The sequence below is a fragment of the Lissotriton vulgaris genome, chromosome 5 (genome assembly GCF_964263255.1).
Source record: "Lissotriton vulgaris chromosome 5, aLisVul1.2, whole genome shotgun sequence".
Lineage (NCBI taxonomy): Eukaryota > Metazoa > Chordata > Amphibia > Caudata > Salamandridae > Lissotriton > Lissotriton vulgaris.
The window spans coordinates 1,304,704,368-1,304,723,484 of NC_141693.1; positions in this window are offsets into that span (position 1 = coordinate 1,304,704,368).

The following is a 19,117-nucleotide window of genomic DNA, read 5'->3' on the forward strand; positions in this document are numbered from 1 at the left end:
AGCATAAAGTCAACTAAAGTAATGTCATGATATAGGAAATGTAAATGTATTTACTGCTAAACATGTATTAGATTTAGAAGGCCCGTATACATAATGGGAAAATGAAGAAATGCTTACGAAATGTAAACGTGCACAGTAGAATTCATGTACGTGGAACTTAAATGGAGTAACATGGAGGAAATAACGTGGAGAAATGTAACATGGATAAATGTGCGGAGAAAACATGACAATGTAACGAATAAGCATATAACCTCGTATTCTATGTCTTATATATTCTATGTAAAGGATATTCATATAGAGGAAAGGACTTACTAAAAGCGAAAATATATAAATGTATGCTAAAGGTTATACTGTGTAGAAGAAGTTTGTAGGAATGCTGGAAGAGTTTAGGTCATTTGTGATTCTAACCTGACTGACCAAGGGTTAGCAGGAGCGTAGTCCAATGTATGTAATTTAGTGGACTTACAGGAGTCGTAAATAGCTTGATGTGGACGTGAGAGCCAAGAAGTCTAGCACTTGTTAGATTTAAGGTGACAACGCTGGACAAGGTTTATGGCCTGAACGTGATAGGAAGCGCTAAGAATTTGAGACTTGTTTTGAATGACCATTCACAGGACCTAGAAGGTCAAAGAATAGCAGTCGTAAGTTAAAGTCTTGTTTAAGTTCATATGACTTTTTGGTCTGAAAGTGTCAATAGAAGTCGCCAATAAGAAGATGAAGATGACATCTAAGGAGAAAGGTCAACTTAACGGACGGCGAAAGAGATGAAGCAATGGAAGAAGCTAGAAGCTGACATCATCGGGGAAAGTCCGTGGTGGGCGTCAAGGGGCGTTCCACCCACACTGTGATTGTGTATTTTAGGGACAGCACCCCGGGGATAAGATAGCGATGAGCGAAGGCGAGAGCGAACAGCTCAGAGAGAGAAGGGCGAAGGGTAGATGACTTGAGCAGATGCGCTGAGAGAGATCAGAGCGCAAGAAAGCAGTAGGCCGAGGACCCTTAGAAGAACGGATGGGTAGGCAGAGAGGGTACTGCTTCTTAAACTTAAGTTACCTTTAGAGGCTAAGAGAGTTTGAACTTCTTTGGGAGTCAAACTGCTGACACCTTTTTAGGGAAGAAACTTGCGAAGTAGGGATGTCACATAGCATAGAGTAGGGACAGATTTAACATGATACTTTTCTTTTATTGTAGATGACGCCAAGGAACCACTTCACATCGAAGCTTTAAATTGCTGATATTGGAATTGATTTTGTATTCTTTTGTATACTTTGAGGTTTATCCTGCGAAGATTGTATTTGCATTCAAAATTAACTTTATATAAAACTTTTAAACTTTATCAGTTGTAAGTGGTTCTTCAGAGTGGCGTCAGTTAATGGGGTTTGTCTAACCTATGCGGGGGTTGTCTTTTACTCAATGACAGATACTAGCGGTCCAAAATAGACGAATGAGATAAGTTATTAAATTGATCATAAATTGATATCAAAATCTCATTCCCCGCAATCTTATACTAAGTCTAAGACGCCATTCAGTCCCCCATCTCTCCCCCCTCTATTCCTTCCTGCCTACACATAGCTAGCTTCTTGTTATCTATAGAATTCTTTCCCAGCCCTTTCACCCCTCTTTCTAGTTATTTCTTATTAATAATACCTCCACTGTTACACTCCCAGCCTCCATCTTCCTACCTTTCTGCTCCCTCCCTACAGATATCATTACTTTCCTTGCTTTATTTCCCTTGCTCTCCATCGTCTCTTCCCTCCCTCTCACTTCCTCATTTCTCTACGTCTGCCTGTCTTTCTCTGTTTACCACGTCAGTCTTCTCCTTCACCCTGATTATTTCCGAACCTAAGCTCCATGACATGACATGTACAGGGAGTTAACACCCCCATAGCGTACATTTTTCGACACTACGCCTGCTTTTTTTTTTTGCTGTATTTACAAGTTGCCACTAACTGCAGTTATTTCTGGCATAAACATGCGTTTATCAGATTGCCACTCCTATTAGCGGAACGTAACGAAAATGAGATGCAAGGTAGACGTTCCTGTGCAAAAACTGCCGTTAACACCATTTCCTGATATTTACAAGGAATCCTTTGTATGATGCAAAACCAAAAAACTGCCTCTAACTACAGTTAGTGGCAGTTTTTTAAAACAAGAAAATAGCAGGTCAAAACTACAGGGCTGGAATGCGTACCATCAATAAGATAAGGTGCATTCCTGGGCCTCATTCATCAAAAGTGTTGCATCACTGCGACAAAACAGTGTTGCAACACTTTTCAATATGCCCTTCTTGTGACACATTGGATGAGCGGTATTCACTGTATGGCGCTCATTGTTGCAATTAATGGCAGATGTCAGTGCTAAAGTCACTCATTGCTGCAGTTGTGGCACAAGCATGAAGCAACTCCAGCAATGCATGGGGCCAGCCTATCCCTGTGGCACTGCGTCACCCTTATGCCTGCCATGAGGCCAGCGTAAGGTACTGATGGAGTGGCGTCCTACAATCGTTGCAATGAAATCTGATGGATTTCACTGCACCAATCCTATGAGGCTTTGTTCCATGGGAACGTCCACCCATCATACATCCTACCTGATGCAGGTATAATGTGACACAGGGCTTCACAAGGACATGCATATGCCTAGATGCGTCACTTTGCAAATACGGCGCACCTTGGTGCCAAAAATCTTGCTGCAAGTACGTCAAGAAAGTGATGCACCAGCGGGGTGAAACTGTAAAAAGGGGCTCATGAATAAGCCCACCTGTCTTTTTCCTCCTATGTTGGCGCACAATGGATGCCATGCGCCAATGCAGGTACCCTTGCGCCATGGTGCAAGAGTGACTGTGTTGCGGAGTTGATTGATGTTGTGGCTCCATCTCTTCTCGGGACGTCTGCAGGTGGGGCTGGACTAGTGGAGTGTGGGAGTGAACCAGTTGTCCTTCTTGGAGTGTTGCTTACCTGGTCTTTTCTTGAGGGGTGCTAGTGTGTCGGCACAGTTGGAGAGTCATCGGTGGAGGTTGCGACCTGTGTTTTGACATCTGTAAGAATTGGAGTGGTGGTGCTGCAGGAGTTGACGGGAAGTTCTTTGATGGCCTTGATCCAGCTGTGATGGGAGGGGCAATGATGGCAGTGGTGTACGGTGGGAATGATTAAGGCGTGATGTAAACAATGATGGTCAGTACAGGAGAGTCCTGTGGTGCGGCTGTAGTTAAAGTTCCCGCTGGTGGAGAAGACGGGCTTGAGCGCGTGTCAGGCTATGTGGGTTGGTGCGATGACTAGCTGCTTGAGTCCGATGTTGGCGAGGTTCCCCAGGAAGGAGGTGGTGTTCTGGTCACTGGGGTTGTCCAAGTGGAACTTGAAGTCTCTGAGTAGGATGTAGTTGGTGGATGGGAGAGCCTGGGTTGCGATGAGGTCTACAATCGCATTGGTGAATGTGGATTCATGCCCAGGGGGGCCTGTAGATGTGGGTGCTGCAGAGGATGGTGTTGGGGTTGGTCCAGATCTGGAAGGGAGGTGTTCCATGGTCACGCTTGGGTCATTTGAGAGTGTGGTCAGTCGGAGTGTGCTTGTTTTAGATCATGGCAGTGCTTTCTCCAGGGCACTCGTGGTGGTCCATGAGGGTGAATTTGTAGCCGTCATGGATTTTTTTTGTAAATAGATTTTATTGAGTTTTATGACAGTTAATACCATATTGTATTAGTACAAATTTAGATTCATTTGTCTAGTCCTTACTATAGTATTACAAAGAAATACCCCACAATAGCAATGCATCTATCGGTGTAACCTAACAACATAGATCCAGTAATCTGCTACAAGGGAAGCCATATTTCCTTTAATATCATGATAATCACTTATTTGCTTATTTGTAACTCTACAGTTCCTGTGTATCTATTCAAATTATCCCCAACGGTTCCCCCATCTCGCCCTCCCACCCAGGCATGTCACATTAGTCACCTCACTAAGCAGCCAGTTCAGTGGCAGTCCTCCTCCTCTTTCAATGATCTCTGGTACAAATTCAATTAGTAACATTGCCATCAGAGAAAACCTGTCAATCATGGACTTACTGTGATCATTACATTTGGTACGGGGTAATCAGTAATTCGTATCATGGACCTCTCACACCTGTTCCATTTCTCTGATATTTTTGGATTTCTTAAACGAGTCCAGCAACGCTGCCCATGCTTTAGCTGACTCCAGTGTGTTCTCATTCCCCATCTTTCTAGCTATCTGCAATCGAACAGAGCCCATTTTATGAACTCTTTTTTCCACCTAGACATACTAGGGCCATCCCTTGACTTTCAGTGGCTGGTGATATCTCTTTTGGCCAAGACTAACCCGCGGTCCTGGAACTTACTATTTACTTTCTTCTTAGCAGTGTGGGGGAACCAGTGTAGTAGGCAATAATCATGGGTATTTGCTATCTCTTTTTCAATCACTTCCGTCATAATCGTGGTTACCCCCTCCCAGAAGGTCCCTATGCTTGGAAAGCTCCAAAACATATGTAAGAATCTGCCCCTAGTTTATGGCAGACACTGGCATGCTGCTGTTTGCATATTAAAGTATTTATTGATTTAAGGATCAGGCCCGTAGGGGTGTCAGCCTCCCCCTCCCACTCACGCCAGGATCCCCAGTAGCACTGAGAGGACTTCATTCGTCCTCCCCCAGGTTATCATTGTAGCCGTTGTGGATAGTGATGGCGATGTCCAGTCCGGAGCAGAGGTTGGTCCAGATTTCTGTGAAGAATGCGATGTCTGAAGAGGTGGCGTCGAGGATATCCCAAATTTCTGTTGCATGTTTGTGGAGGGACCACACATTAAGGAAGATGCTGTTGAGCCGGCGGCTGCGCTGTTGGTCAGCTAGGGTGGCAGGAGTCGTAGATGTGCTGGTGTGGCAAAAGGTGCGTTTGCAGTTTTGACAGGCGCAGAGTGCAAGAGAATTCTACAGTGTTGCTAGATGGCAGGTGGTGTGGCGTCCAGTGTTGATGGCAAGGAGGGTGTTGGCATCGTAGCGGAGGAGTTTCCGAGAGGAAGGGTCCTTAGTGCTGGGCGCAGTCCAGGGGCGGACGGATGCAGACACGCTTGCCTTTGGTGCACCAGTAGTATGCCTGCTGCGCTTGAACGCACAGCAGCGACCATTAAGTAGGGCTGTGGGGGCAACTGAACAGCTGGGAGGCGGGAAACACGGGAAAGGCCACTTGAGAGGGCAATGACGCGGGGTTGTATAAAATGCTAATATTACCTCGAGGCCAGGTCTCACGTCTTCTGCACTCCAGCTCTCCTGAGTTTGCTTCTAGGCTCCCTTCCCTAAGCCAATCACAACATTGCAATGTGGCGTTGTGATTGTTCTTGAGCACCGTGACAAGGCGTTCAGACGGGCGCTGGAGTGGTGGGCATGTACTCCATGCAGGCTGTAATGCAACCAGCATTGCAAACAGGGAAGAGCGCATGATTGCTTTGGGCGGCCTGATAGGGCAGACCAAACAGTCATTGTGCGCTTGAGTGGTCGAGTGGTCATACCACTCCACTCTGCCCTGCTCCGTGAGTAGAGCAGCCCCGCCCACTTTCCTACCCACAAAGGAAACATAGCATGAGTACACCAGAAAGTTATCATTGTGTTATGTTTCCTCTTCTTGCACTGCTTGAAAACAGCAGGGTGACGCTCTTCTGCCATAGTGGATGAGCCACCACTGGGGGAGCGTCACCCACAGGTGCTATGTCTGGGCCCGACTTGACCCCCGGGCCTCCTCCGCTACGCATCCCACCATCTCCTCACCTGGACATTGACGCAGTGGCGCAATCCTCTGCACTCTCTTTTCATCTGTGCCTCAGCCAGCAGGAGCCTCAGTCAGGTGGAATTTTACAAGCCTGGCTAAGGCAGTCGCCGTCAAGTCTGCTGGGGAACTTCCTGATGCAGGTGATGCAAAAGAGCTCCCTTAGGCGTGAAGTTGCAGTGCTCCTGCCACACAAGTTCAGCGGAGCTCAGGTACCTCACCCTCCACAGCGTCTGGTCAGTGAAACATCATCCTGCCTGTGATGCAGAGAGGCATGGCCCACCATTGGTAAACTCCTCCGTTCACCCTGGTCTGGTGGTGGTGCGTAGTATGCGACACAGACCTCCCTACATTGGTGCGCAGGAGCACCTCTACCTTTCACAGCTCCAAGGGGCACCAGGCGGTCTTCTCACACAGGTCAGCAATGTGCCTCCATGTGAGCTGGCAGACTGCACCACCAGGAAATAGCGCTCGACAACGCCTCAATGTCTATTGCCATGGCCCACCAACTCCACAGAACCTCTGAATCCCACTCTGGATCCTGGACGCAGGCCTAGCGAGGCCTCCGGGCCTCGGAGACTGTCTGCACTTTCAAGGTTTTGGATGCCATGGTGCTGCAAGGAGTGTGCAATGATAAATGCTGCATCACTGGTTTCGTCCAGCAATATGCCTCTTTTCATGATTGTAGCCCTGAATTTCATCTTCCCCTGGGACACTGGCTGGTCATCTTGGCTGTTGGTGGAGGTTGGGAGGGTAGTTAATCTGTGCTTCACTTGGTCCCGGCTGCTCCATTCTGCACTCTATTGGTTTTGTTTCCTGTTTTTCATTGGAGGTGGACTTGTAGGCTATTTTTGCCTCTAGAGGCTGACTAGCTTGAGTATTTTTTTGCAGCTAATGCCCTTTTGTCAGTTTTCGCCCGGTAACGTCAGAATTTGTACCACCTTCACACTAGTGTTAGCAGCAGTTTTCACTGCGGCTACCTGAATCTGTCACCATGCAGTGACGTATCGTAAATGCATCGCTAACAGGGCTATAGTTTTGGTGATAGGCCGCTTTAACCCCTTAAGTGCTGCCTCGGTGCATTGGCCGACGGCAGCACTACCTCCCCAGTGCTGCGCACGACCATTGGACGTCCATTCAGCACTAGTTCCAATGGACAGCGCAGCACTGGGGAGGAATGTTTAATAGCATCTATGAGGTTAAGAAACCCACCGCTGACTAGCGTTCTTGTACATATACCCCATAGTTCTGCTACTCACACTACTCATTTTCTCTCATTTAACTTCTCCATCTAGTCTATGCTGTCTCTCACTCCTCTTTCTCTATATTCTTTCAATCCTCTTTAATCTCTATCTCAGTTTCTCTGGCCATCTGTGCTCTGCAGCTCTCTCTTTGCCCATCTCTTGCTTCCACTCATTTCAATTGTGCATTTCTTTATTTTCAGTTTCTCTTTATCTTTGAATTACTCGCCTCCATCTCTTTTAGCACTCCTTACTCAATTCCTGTCTTTTCACTCGTAGTTTCCCTTCCTTTCTCCTTTTCAGTTATTTTCTTTTTCCCTCTGTTCCCAAATGCCAGTCCCTTTCCTATAATATCTGTTCGCTGTTCCCTTTTCTCTCGATCTCAAGACCTCTTTAGCATCTGTCTCCTTCGCTCCACCCCTCCTCTGTATTACAGGTTTCCTCTTCCTCCGGCTCTCATGCTTTTTATCTCTCCTCTGCAGCATTCCATCTTAGCTCCCCATATCTGTTCATGTTTCACTTTTATCCTCAACTCCTGCCCGCGTTCATCTACTCTATCCTCCATCTCTTCTTCACCAGCGTTATCTCCATCACCCTATTCTCCAGCGATCCCTCCTCTTACTGTCTCCAGTTCATCTGCCGCTTTTTCTCCTTTGTTTCGGCCCATTCTTTTCACCTGTGCTGTGTTTCTAGTCTCTCGTCTGCTTCCCATTCTCTCCCTCCTCTTGCTCTGCTGCTCACATGGCCTTGTCAATTTACAATAACTACACACTAAGCCCTGATATTGATAAACAGTATACTTAATGAGCATGTATTGAACAGTAGCAGTGGTGTAACTCTAAGACACTCTGGGGCATATTACCAAGCAATAGCGATAATTATCGCTATGCATGGTTAGCGGCTAAAATTATATCGCCGCGCTCCGAGGATTTTTACCGCTGAGATACCTTGATATTATCAAGGTTTATCTCAAAAGCGGTAAAAATCCTGCGAAATGCATGAATATCGCTGAAAATTTAGCGATATTCATGCATTAGCGAGACAATGCTCTTAGCCATGTTATCCACCTTCCATTGGATAACATAGCTAAGAACTGGTCAGGGCAGGCGTTAGCTTTTGGAGATATTCCCGCTTAGCCGAATATTTCCAAAAGTAAGGCTTTATTGATAATTGGAGATCAATCAATCAATCAATCAATCAATGCATTTATATACCGCACTACTCACCCAGAGGGTCTCAAGGCGCTAGGGGAGGGGGGTCCGCTACTGCTCGAACAGCCAGGTCTTGAGTTGCTTCCTGAAGGCGAGGTGGTCCTGGGTCAGGCAGAGGTGGGTCGGGAGGGAGTTCCATGCCTTGGCGGCGAGGTAGGAGAAGGACCGTCCCCCTGTGGTGGCTCTTCGGATGCGGGGGACGGCGGCGAGGGCGTGGCCGGTCGATCGAAGCTGGCATTTGGGAGCGTAGAAGTTGAGGCGGCTGTTGAGGTATCCTGGGCCTTGGTTGTGTAGGGCTTTGTGTGCGTGGGTGAGGAGTCGGAAGGTGATTCTCTTGTTGACCGGGAGCCAGTGCAGGTCTCTCAGGTGTCCGGAGATGTGGCTGCGATGAGGGATGTCCAGGATGAGTCGTGCTGAGGCATTCTGGATCCGCTGGAGTCTCTTCTGGAGTTTGGCGGTGGTTCCGGCGTAGAGGGAGTTGCCGTAGTCCAGACGGCTGGTGACGAGGGCCTGGGTGACCGTCTTCCTGGTCTCGGTGGGGATCCCCCGGAAGATCTTACGTAGCATGCGCAGGATGTTGAAGCACGACGAGGAGACGGCGTTGACTTGTCTGGTCATGGAGAGGGAGGAGTCCAGGATGAAGCCCAGGTTGCGTGCGTGGTCTGTTGGTTTGGGTAGGGCGGGAGGCCACCTGGAGTCGTCCCAGGCGGAGGGTGAGGATCCTAGGATGAGGACTTCCGTCTTGTCCGAGTTCAGCTGCAGGCGGCTGTTCTTCATCCATTCGGCTACCTCTTTCATCCCTTCGTGAAGGTTGGCTCTGGCGGTGGCGGGGTCGTTGGTGAGGGAGAGAATCGGCTGGGTGTCGTCGGCGTAGGAGATGATGTTGAGGTTGTGCTGGCGTGCGATGTCTGCGAGGGGGCTCATGTAGACGTTGGACTGAGCGAGGAGCCTTGAGGGACGCCGCAGATGACTTTGGTGGCTTCAGATCTGAACGGGGGGAGGCGGACTCTCTGTGTCCTTCCGGTGAGGAAGGAGATGATCCACTCCAGTGCCTTCTCCTGAATTCCGACGTTGCTGAGTCGCTGCACTAGTGTTTGGTGGCAGACAGTATCGAAGGCCGCGGAGAGGTCTAGGAGGATGAGGGATTCTGTTTCGTCGTTGTCAAGCAGTGCTCGGATGTCATCGGTGGCTGCGATCAGGGCGGTCTCGGTGCTGTGGTTGGCCCGGAAGCCAGACTGCGAGAGGTCGAGGGATCCGTTTGTCTCGAGGAAGGCGGCCAGCTGCTTGTTGACGGTCTTCTCGATGACTTTTGCAGGAAACGGGAGCAGCGAGATGGGGCGGTAGATCTTGAGGTCGGTGGGGTCGGCTGATGGCTTCTTCAGTAGAGCGCTGAGTTCGGCGTGCTTCCAGCTCTCCGGGAAGGTAGCGGTGTCGAAGGAGGTGTTGATGATGATGAGATAGCGATATTAGCGACTGTTTCCTGTCGCTAACATCTTGGCAGGCCCACTTTGCATGTCATTAGCGATAAATATCGCTGACATGCAAAGGGGCCCCAAGATGATCGCTATCTCCTATTAGCTGTCGCTAACTGGTGTTAGCGACAGCTAGGTAATAGGGCGATAAAATTATCGCCGCTTTAGCAGGAAAAAGTCCCGCTAAGGTGGCGATAATGGCCCTTGGTAATATGCCCCTCTATTTCTTGGGAATAAATAGACTGCTCTTTCAGACACACAATTCCTACGGCTCGGGTCTACCCTACATCAGTCCTATAAAACTCAAGGCCTGGTATGCTGCATTGCCGATGCACCTCAGCCTTGACCCGCAGCACATTCCTTTACTGTAAAGAAAAACAAGGCTAAAATGAAGGGACTCTCAGAGTCAGAAAAAGATCGACATGAAGAATACATGTCCTTTCCATTTCCAGACTTTGTTTCTGACCCAGGATTAGGTTTGTGGATGGTGGTCCTCCTGACTTCCTGTTGTCTTCCTTTTAATCTTGGAAGGCATGCATTGCCTTCACGATATTCCCTTAGGAGGCTTTCAGGTTTTGAGTCCTAGACCCAAGTCTGCCCTCAGCTGTGCTCATCCGCCTCAGTCTTCATCTGCAGAGCCCACTTCATTCCAGAGCTGGGGTCTGCAGTAGATGGCACCGACATGCGGTTAAATACGACTTTATTATGGCTTCAAACGCTCACATGTAAAATATATTTCAGCATGAACTTGACTCCCGATGATTAGTAACGGTGGCTATTTCTGGATAAGTGAGGGGTTGTATCTTATTTGTTTAGCAGCTGCTGCAGATAAAGTCTGCTAAACCATCCTTTCTGAGCTCAGTGGAAGGCGGTGACCCCGTGATGCTTTAAGGCAGGGGCACATGCACCCTTTTCTTTTGTGGCTCTCACTTTTGTGCTCAGGCCATATCGTTTCCTCTCGAGGCTAATTTAGTCTGATCAGAGTCTACCTAACACCATGAACCTTAAAATTCCAAAAGATTAAGGCAGCAGACCTGGTCAAGCACTACTAGTTCTATTGTTCTAAATTCTGGATGGTGCAAACTTCTTCCTACACCTGCTACCAATAGGTGTATAAATCAAAGATACACAAACATAAGATGGAAGGTGCACACAATTAGAGTCCAAAAGAAAAGAGGTATATTGTATATCTTCTTCTTTATTTAACAATATTCGTCAGATACAGGCACAGCCAACGCGTTTCGTTCCATTTGCCTTGTGGAACTTCGTCAGGGCGAATAAATTCAGTTTGAAGTTGTCAACCTATTCGGACAAAACCGTGTGGATCAAACAGCAAATGGCAATTGTTCTTCAAAGGCATATAACCTAGTGATTCCCAGGGGAAATTTCTTATATTCCTTGTGATATCATTCTCCGATAAGAGCATATGGTGAAGCTGTAGAAGACACTGGTCTGTGGTGTAGCACGGTGTTCGTGGTAATAACCACCGAGCACCTGTAGTCGGGTGCTCGGGTTCAGTAATCTGGCTCGTACCACGAACACCGTGCTACACCACAGACCGGTGTCTTCTACAGCTTCACCATAGGTTATGGCGTTGGCTGTGCCTGTATCTGACGAATATTGTTAAATAAAGAAGAAGATATACAATATACCTCTTTTCTTTTGGACTCTAATTATGTGCACCTTCCATCTTATGTTTGAACACCATGAACCTTCACTGGTTTGGGGATCGATCTTTCAGAGTAACTTGGGCGCTAACGTTTGCAAAGCGTAGGCGAGCTCTGGCAACCAAAAGGGGTTTATTTTGGATGGCTGCTTGGGGTTAATTTGTCCTAATGCTATTGCTTACAAACTTGACTGCTGAAGGTAATAGGGGAACTCTAGGAGAGTGTGCCCCTGGACATGCATACTAACTGAACACCCAACACGGCCCGCAGTGCTAGAGGTCAGGTTGTAGATAAAGATTCCCAAAGAGACATCAGGAGGGGCTGATGCTCCTGCTGGGGTTTGTGGGATTACTGCATAAATTGTAGGGGCCATGTCTTCAGCAGACTTTCACAAGACATAGTAAACCAAGCAGTGAAGGTCATGTCTCACATGACACAGTGAAACTCTTGCTTACTCATTCTCACTGTGGACCTGGCACGAAGCTATTAAATAAAACACAGGGGAAAAGAAATCCCAGTGTGCATCTTAGGAGAAAAGGCAGAGACATGGAAAAGGATGCAGGCGCGGCAGTAGAGTACACTGGACAAAAGGAGACTCACTAGGAACAAAGCAAGCAAGGAGACAGGCTACGCCTTTAGTACATCTTTTTGCATTGTTCCCCAATTTCCGCCTAGATTCACTAATGGTTAGGGACTCTGGGTACCGGAAGGGGAAACACCCCTCTCACCACCACAAATAGGATCAATATTTGGATAAATACAATTGGCATATCTGTCTTTCAGATAAGGACAATGGTACAAAGATTTCACCAGTGCCATAAAAGTAAGATGCTACATGTAAGCTGAACATTGCAACTGTACCATCATAGGAGCCTACAAAAAGTACACTTTTCTCATTTCCTTAAAAGTGACACAAATCGAAGTTGAAGTTTTGTACACTATGTTAAACAAAATGCATAATAAAAACAACCTTTGGCAAAACCAGTAGGTCTGGTGTTGACTGCCAGCTTTCGGCTTTGTCAATATTTATTTTGTCATGTTTAAAAAAAGAAAAAAACGTTATTGTTGGGCTAATCACCAGGCCCTCATTAATCTACATATAAAATTGGCTAAAGGCAAAAATATTTTTGGGGTTTCAAAAAGCACACATTGACATAGAGAACCCTGGGACTTAAGGGAACTGCTGTTCGTGTGGAGGTGCTGCTGTGCGGGGACAGAATGCCACTACTCAAATTGAAGTAGTGGCATGTCCCACTGCCCTGTGCTACTTGCTTTAGTGGGTGGTAGAAAAATGTGAATGACACAACAACAGACCAATGAATGGAGTGCGCTGACAGAAAGGTCCTGTAAGTAATTATATGATACATATAATTTTAATAAAAGCAAAGATCTTGGCTAACGCCAGGCCTATTCACAGCAATCTCGCAGTCTATTAGTATATCAAATGACAAACGATTGTAGCATCATAAATAGCAATACAAGGTTTTGAGCCCTCATGGAAATAGGACCAGTTTGGGCATTTAGAGTTGGAATGGTAGACATTTTCATGAGTTCAACGCCTCTGAATGCTGAAAAACGCGTCCATACAGCACATTTCTCCCACCACAAGCCGTGAAACTCAGATTGTTCCCATTATTGTATGCACAACGTCCTTCAGGTTTTACCTGGTGAAAATTGTGCTTCAACAAAGCGTGGAATTTTTTCACTGCTTGGAATCCCAATTTGGCACAAACTCCTGTTTGCACCCGAAGGGGCTGGACAGGGCACACAGATCGAGACCATAGCAATGAACCCCCCTGAAGGCAATGAACACGTGCCTAATGCACGTGTATACCTGCAGCGCCCGTGACCGTCTCACTTCCCTGATCCTTACAGCACAGCACGCATGATTCCAGCAGTGACGCCCTGCAGTGCCGGGGCGGGCTCCCAGGTGTAATTGGCGATGTTTACTGCTGTCACAGTGAGCCTCGCGTTGCAGAAAACAAACAAGCAGGCGGATTGATCGAGATAAACGGAGATTAGAGAAGGATGTTCCGTGCACAGTGAAAGTGTCATTACCATCATCTACATTTTTTTTTTTTTTTTTGTAAAGCGCCTGGTGACCCGAAGGCATCCCCGCGCTAAAATACTGTAAAATCCGGGACGGGCGAGAACCAGGAACTATTTGGGGAAGAGGAGGGTATTGAGTTTTTTGCGGAACACCGTGTGGCTAGGTTCCCAACGCAGCAGACGAGGGAGTGCTTTCCATGTGGAGGAGGCCTTGACCGAGAATCGTCGTCCACCGGTGCGCGCCTTCTTGAATCTTGGGACTGTGGCCAGATGTTCGTTGTCCGAGCGGAGATTTCTGTGGGTTTTATAGGGTGTGATCATATCTTTGAGGGTGGCAGGTCCAACCCCATTAATGAGTTTGTGCGTGATGCACAAGGCCTTAAACTCCACTTGCTGGCGGACCGGTAGCCAGTGCAGCGATTTGAGGGCCGGTGTGGTATGGGCTCTAGGGGGAAGTTTGAGAATGAGTCTCGCCGCGGCATTTTGTACGCGCTGAAGTTTGGTCAGGGTGGTTTCAGGAGCACCGAGATATGCGGCGTTCCCGTAGTCCAGGCGTGATATTATGAGCCCTTGCACCAGAAGTTTCCTGGACAGGGGGGGCAGGAGGGGGAGGATCTTCCGAATTGAGCGGAGAAGACCAAAGCATGTGCCCGCGGTCTTAACTGCCTGGGTCTTCAAGGAAAGGTCCTGCTCCAGCCAGAAGCCCAGTGTTTTAATTTCAGTCTTGGGCGTGGGGATGTCACCGAAGGAGTCTGGCCAGGCTGAGGGAGGGACAGAAGACCATTTGTTGCCCAGCAGCATGATTTCTGTTTTTGTCCCATTCAGTTTCAGCGCGGATTCACACATCCAGGTATGTATGTCTTGCAGACAGTTAAGTAAGATTTCAGGGTTTTTGTCTAACTGGGACAGAGAGACGACGAGTTGTGTGTCGTCGGCATAATTGACTATTCTTATCCCATAGCGGGTGACCACGTCCTCCAGCGGGGCCATGTAGACATTAAACAGGGTGGGACTGAGCGAGGACCCCTGGGGCACACCACGCGTGAGCGGGAGGGGGTCTGATCGGGAGTTACCGTCCCACACCTGAAATGAGCGTCCCGTGAGGAAGGATTTGATCCAAGCATGTGCGGCTCCCACAACTCCTGCCTTCGCCAGGCGGTGGAGCAGAACACGGTGGTCCACCGTGTCGAATGCGGCACTGAGGTCCAGGAGGATCACTGCCACTGATCCTCCTGAATCCAGGATACACCTAGCCTCCTCGATGACGGAGAGGAGAGCGGTGTCTGTGCCGTGGCCTGGCCGGAATCCGGTTTGTGACTGCCGTAGTATTTTATTCGACTCGAGGAATTGGGAGAGTCGCACATTGACCAGTTTCTCCGCCACCTTGCTGAAACAGGGAAGGAGCGAAATGGGTCTATAGTTGGCCAAGTCGTCCGGGTTGAGGTTGGGTTTTTTAAGCAGGGCTTTGACGACTGCGCCCTTCCAGGAGGAGGGCACTATGCCTTGGGCCAGAGAGGTGTTTATAAGATCCCTAATGATAGGTGAGGTGCTGAGAGACACAGTTTTTAAGAATCTGACGGGTGCTGGGTCCAGGGGGGATCCACTTCTCATTTTAGCCAGCGTGTTAGTAACCTCATCGAGGGAGACTTCTCTAAAGGAGGACAGCCGCGGGCTGGTAGAGTGGGCGTCTAACTCCACCGGGATGGGGGGGCTGATTGGGGGGAGGGATTCCAAGATCCGCGTGATTTTGGAGTCAAAAAATGAGGGTAAGTCCTTACATCTGTCCGGTGGGGGGGGAGAGGCTGCGGGAGCAGAGGGGATGTTAAGTAGTTCCTTAACTATCAGGAAGGATTCCTTAGTAGAGTTGGACGCATTTTTAATTCTATTATCGTAAAAGGTGGACTTGGCTAGTTTGATGGCCGATTTATAGCGTCTTACTGCTGCGTTGTAGTTGTCTTTTTTACTATGCAGCCAGTTTTTCCTCCACGATCTTTCCGCTTTTTTACATTCCTTGCGGAGGTCACGAAGTTCCGGTGTGTACCACGGAGCATGACCTATTGGCCTGTCTTTAATCTCCCGATTTTTTAGGGGAATGAGGCTATCAAGGGAGGCGTGGAGCCAGCCTCTTACTTGGGTGTCAGCCTCGGACGGGTCAGTCGAAAGGCTCGGGGTAGAGGAATCCAGCGCTGTGGCCCAGTCTCCTGTTGAGAGTTTGGCCCACGATCTGTTAGTGGAGAAGGTGGGGGCTTTGTGGGGTTTCCTGATAGCTCCAGGAATGTTGAAAGTGACAACAAAATGGTCCGTCCATGGGAGAGGTTGGGAGTTGGTGAATTGGAGGGAGGGGATGTTTGAGAACACAGGGTCGAGAAGATGTCCTTTGATATGTGTAGGACCTGAGTTGGCGAGAAGAAGGTCGTGGGAAGCCAGGTCGCTGATGAGGTCGGCGGCGCCTGTGTCCAACGGGTCATCAAAGTGAATGTTGAGGTCCCCTGTTAGGAGAAAGTTTGATGAGAGGTGGGCTGAGGAGGAAACAATTTCCAGAAGGGAGGCTGCGAAGGGGGCGAAGTGGCCAGGAGGCCGGTACACCAGAAGGCCTGAGAGGGAACTGGTCGGCGTAAGCTGAAAGGTAAAGAGACAGCTCTCTGCGTCCGGGGTTGTCATTGTGTTAATACGGCCGGATAGGTGTTCCCTGAAAATGATGGCAATTCCACCTCCTCTACCTAAAGGGCGAGGTTGGGACAGGATGATAAAGCCTGGGGGGAGAGCCGCTACCATATCGGCATTGGAATGGCCCGTGATCCAAGTTTCTGTCAAGAAGAGTATGTCCAGGTTTAGGTCGTCAATCAGGTGATTAATATGCAGGGCATGCTTCGGGAGCGATCTGCAATTGATTGTCGCCATTTTGATGACCGGCGGTGGGATCGGGGATTTAGGGAGGTGTAGCTTCGACGGTTTGCAAATGGTGCAGCTGACGTAGGGGGTGTTAGGGTCTTGCTGGACGTGGCATGCGCTGGTTTTCTTGGGTCTGAGGCTGAGTAGCTCCTTGCGGGAGTAGTTCAACTTTGTGGGTGACGGGACTGGAATAGAGTCTGGCCCTCGGCCCGGTCGTGCGCGGACGGGCGCAGACGGGCTTGCCTTAGGCGCGCCTTCGGCGCGCAGACGGCGCTCCCGCTGCGCTCGTCCGCTGCGCGTCCTGTGGTTGCACATTTTTATGGGTGGGGAAAGGGGCGTGGCCTCAATGTGGGCGTGGCCTCACTTCCTCGCCGGGAATGGCGGTGCAATGTAGATATTTCGAGCGTTTAGGTCGGTGCAGCGAAGGAGTCGCTGTTCAGGAGCGTCTCTACCCGCTGGAGGAGCTAGCAGCCGGGTGAGTGCACAGTTAAAATTACAGGAGGATTAGGGGTGACACACAAGTGAAAATACAATTTTTAAAAAAATGGGCGTCTCCCGGCTTCCGCCTCAGGAGATTAGCAGTTTCTGGCTAGTTGGCGCTGATGGCAGCGCTTAAATACTGTGGCGGGTGGGCGTGGCCTCAATGTGGGCGTGGCCTCACTTCCTCGCCGGGAATGACGGTGCAAAGTAGATATTTCGAGCGTTTAGGTCGGTGCAGCGAAGGAGTCGCTGTTCAGGAGCGTCTCTACCCGCTGGAGGAGCTAGCAGCCGGGTGAGTGCACAGTTAAAATTACAGGAGGATTAGGGGTGACACACAAGTGAAAATACAATTTTTAAAAAATGGGCGTCTCCCGGCTTCCGCCTCAGGAGATTAGCAGTTTCTGGCTAGTTGGCGCTGATGGCAGCGCTTAAATACTGTGGCGGGTGGGCGTGGCCTCAATGTGGGCGTGGCCTCACTTCCTCGCCGGGAATGGCGGTGCAATGTAGATATTTCGAGCGTTTAGGTCGGTGCAGCGAAGGAGTCGCTGTTCAGGAGCGTCTCTACCCGCTGGAGGAGCTAGCAGCCGGGTGAGTGCACAGTTAAAATTACAGGAGGATTAGGGGTGACACACAAGTGAAAATACAATTTTTAAAAAATGGGCGTCTCCCGGCTTCCGCCTCAGGAGATTAGCAGTTTCTGGCTAGTTGGCGCTGATGGCAGCGCTTAAATACTGTGGCAGGTGGGCGTGGCCTCAATGTGGGCGTGGCCTCACTTCCTCGCCGGGAATGGCGGTGCAATGTAGATATTTCGAGCGTTTAGGTCGGTGCAGCGAAGGAGTCGCTGTTCAGGAGCGTCTCTACCCGCTGGAGGAGCTAGCAGCCGGGTGAGTGCACAGTTAAAATTACAGGAGGATTAGGGGTGACACACAAGTGAAAATAAAATTTTTAAAAAATGGGCGTCTCCCGGCTTCCGCCTCAGGAGATTAGCAGATTTCTCAAACTGACATGCCTTCTTGTGTTGTATGAGACATGCGGGCCCTGGCCACGCTGATTCCGCCACAGCTTAGACCTTAGTATACATCTGTCACAATGCAAACCATGGGGCAGATTTACAAGCCCCTAGCGCCTCTTTTACGCTGTTGTTGCGTCACTTTTGTGACGCAGCGGCGGCGCAAAAGATGCACCCACTGCGGGGTATTTACAATGTGACGCATCTGGGAGATGCGTCACGTTGCAAAGCCCTGCGCCAGAAGTAGGCGTTCCTGCACAGGGGGGGTGGTTCAAGCGCAGGAACGACTTTCAAAAGTGGCTGAGTGAAATCTACAAGATTTCACTCAGTCACTTTTGAGCCCATGCTGCGTCAAAAGGATTGATGTGGCATTGGACAGATAGGGCCCCCAGAGCATTGCTGGAGCTGCGTCGCGCTTGCGACGCAACTCCAGCAATGCGCCGCCTTTTTTACCCCATGGTGCGCCGCATTGTAAATACGGCGCAAGCATGTTGGAAGAGCTGTGGCGCACAATAACTGGTGCATCCCTGCTGATATGCAGGGATCCGCCACTTATTGTAAATATGCCCCCAGTATGTGCATGAAATCTCACTTGAACACATATGAGTTGAGCCACTAGCATGTGCCCCCACCTGCATCGTATATCAAATGGATGGTGCACCAAAATAAGAAGTCCACAGCAGGTATAGTAGTTAGAACAAGTTCCTTTATTATTGTAAATCTTTAAAAGGCTTCAGCCAACGCGTTTCATTCCCGTAGGAACTTCAACAGGGCTATATTATTTAGCAGTCTCCCATTGAGTAACCAAGGAAACGCAGATCACAAAAACCATCCACATTGTGGGCAAGTAAACCTCTAAAGCTTCTAACTATTGAAAGAGACGCTGTCAGTCGGGTAGCAGAAAATCACAATTGCATCAAGTATGCATAAAAGTGGTAACAGTCCAAGTGAGTGAAGAGAAATAATATTCCAAAGCAGGTAGTTGTAGGATCAAGACTGCAGGTAGGTTGATCAGTGGGCCATATATTGGAGGCACAACTGCTCTATGGTAACGTGGATACTCAGCATGGACTGCGACCATATCAAACATGAAAGGTTTAGGACAATAAAACCGGGGGTAAGCACTGCAAATGAGCAAAGATCAAGGTGGGATGAAGCATGTATAACTCCTAATCACCACATCAATAAGGTACTCCCCGTCTTGTAGGTATTTACTCTCAGGCGCTGGTTTTATACCCCAACGGATGTCCCCGGTAACTGGCTTTTCCTGAGAAATGTGCCCCCACCTGCACACCGTTAACGTCTGTGTTGTTTGTTCAATACTTATGTG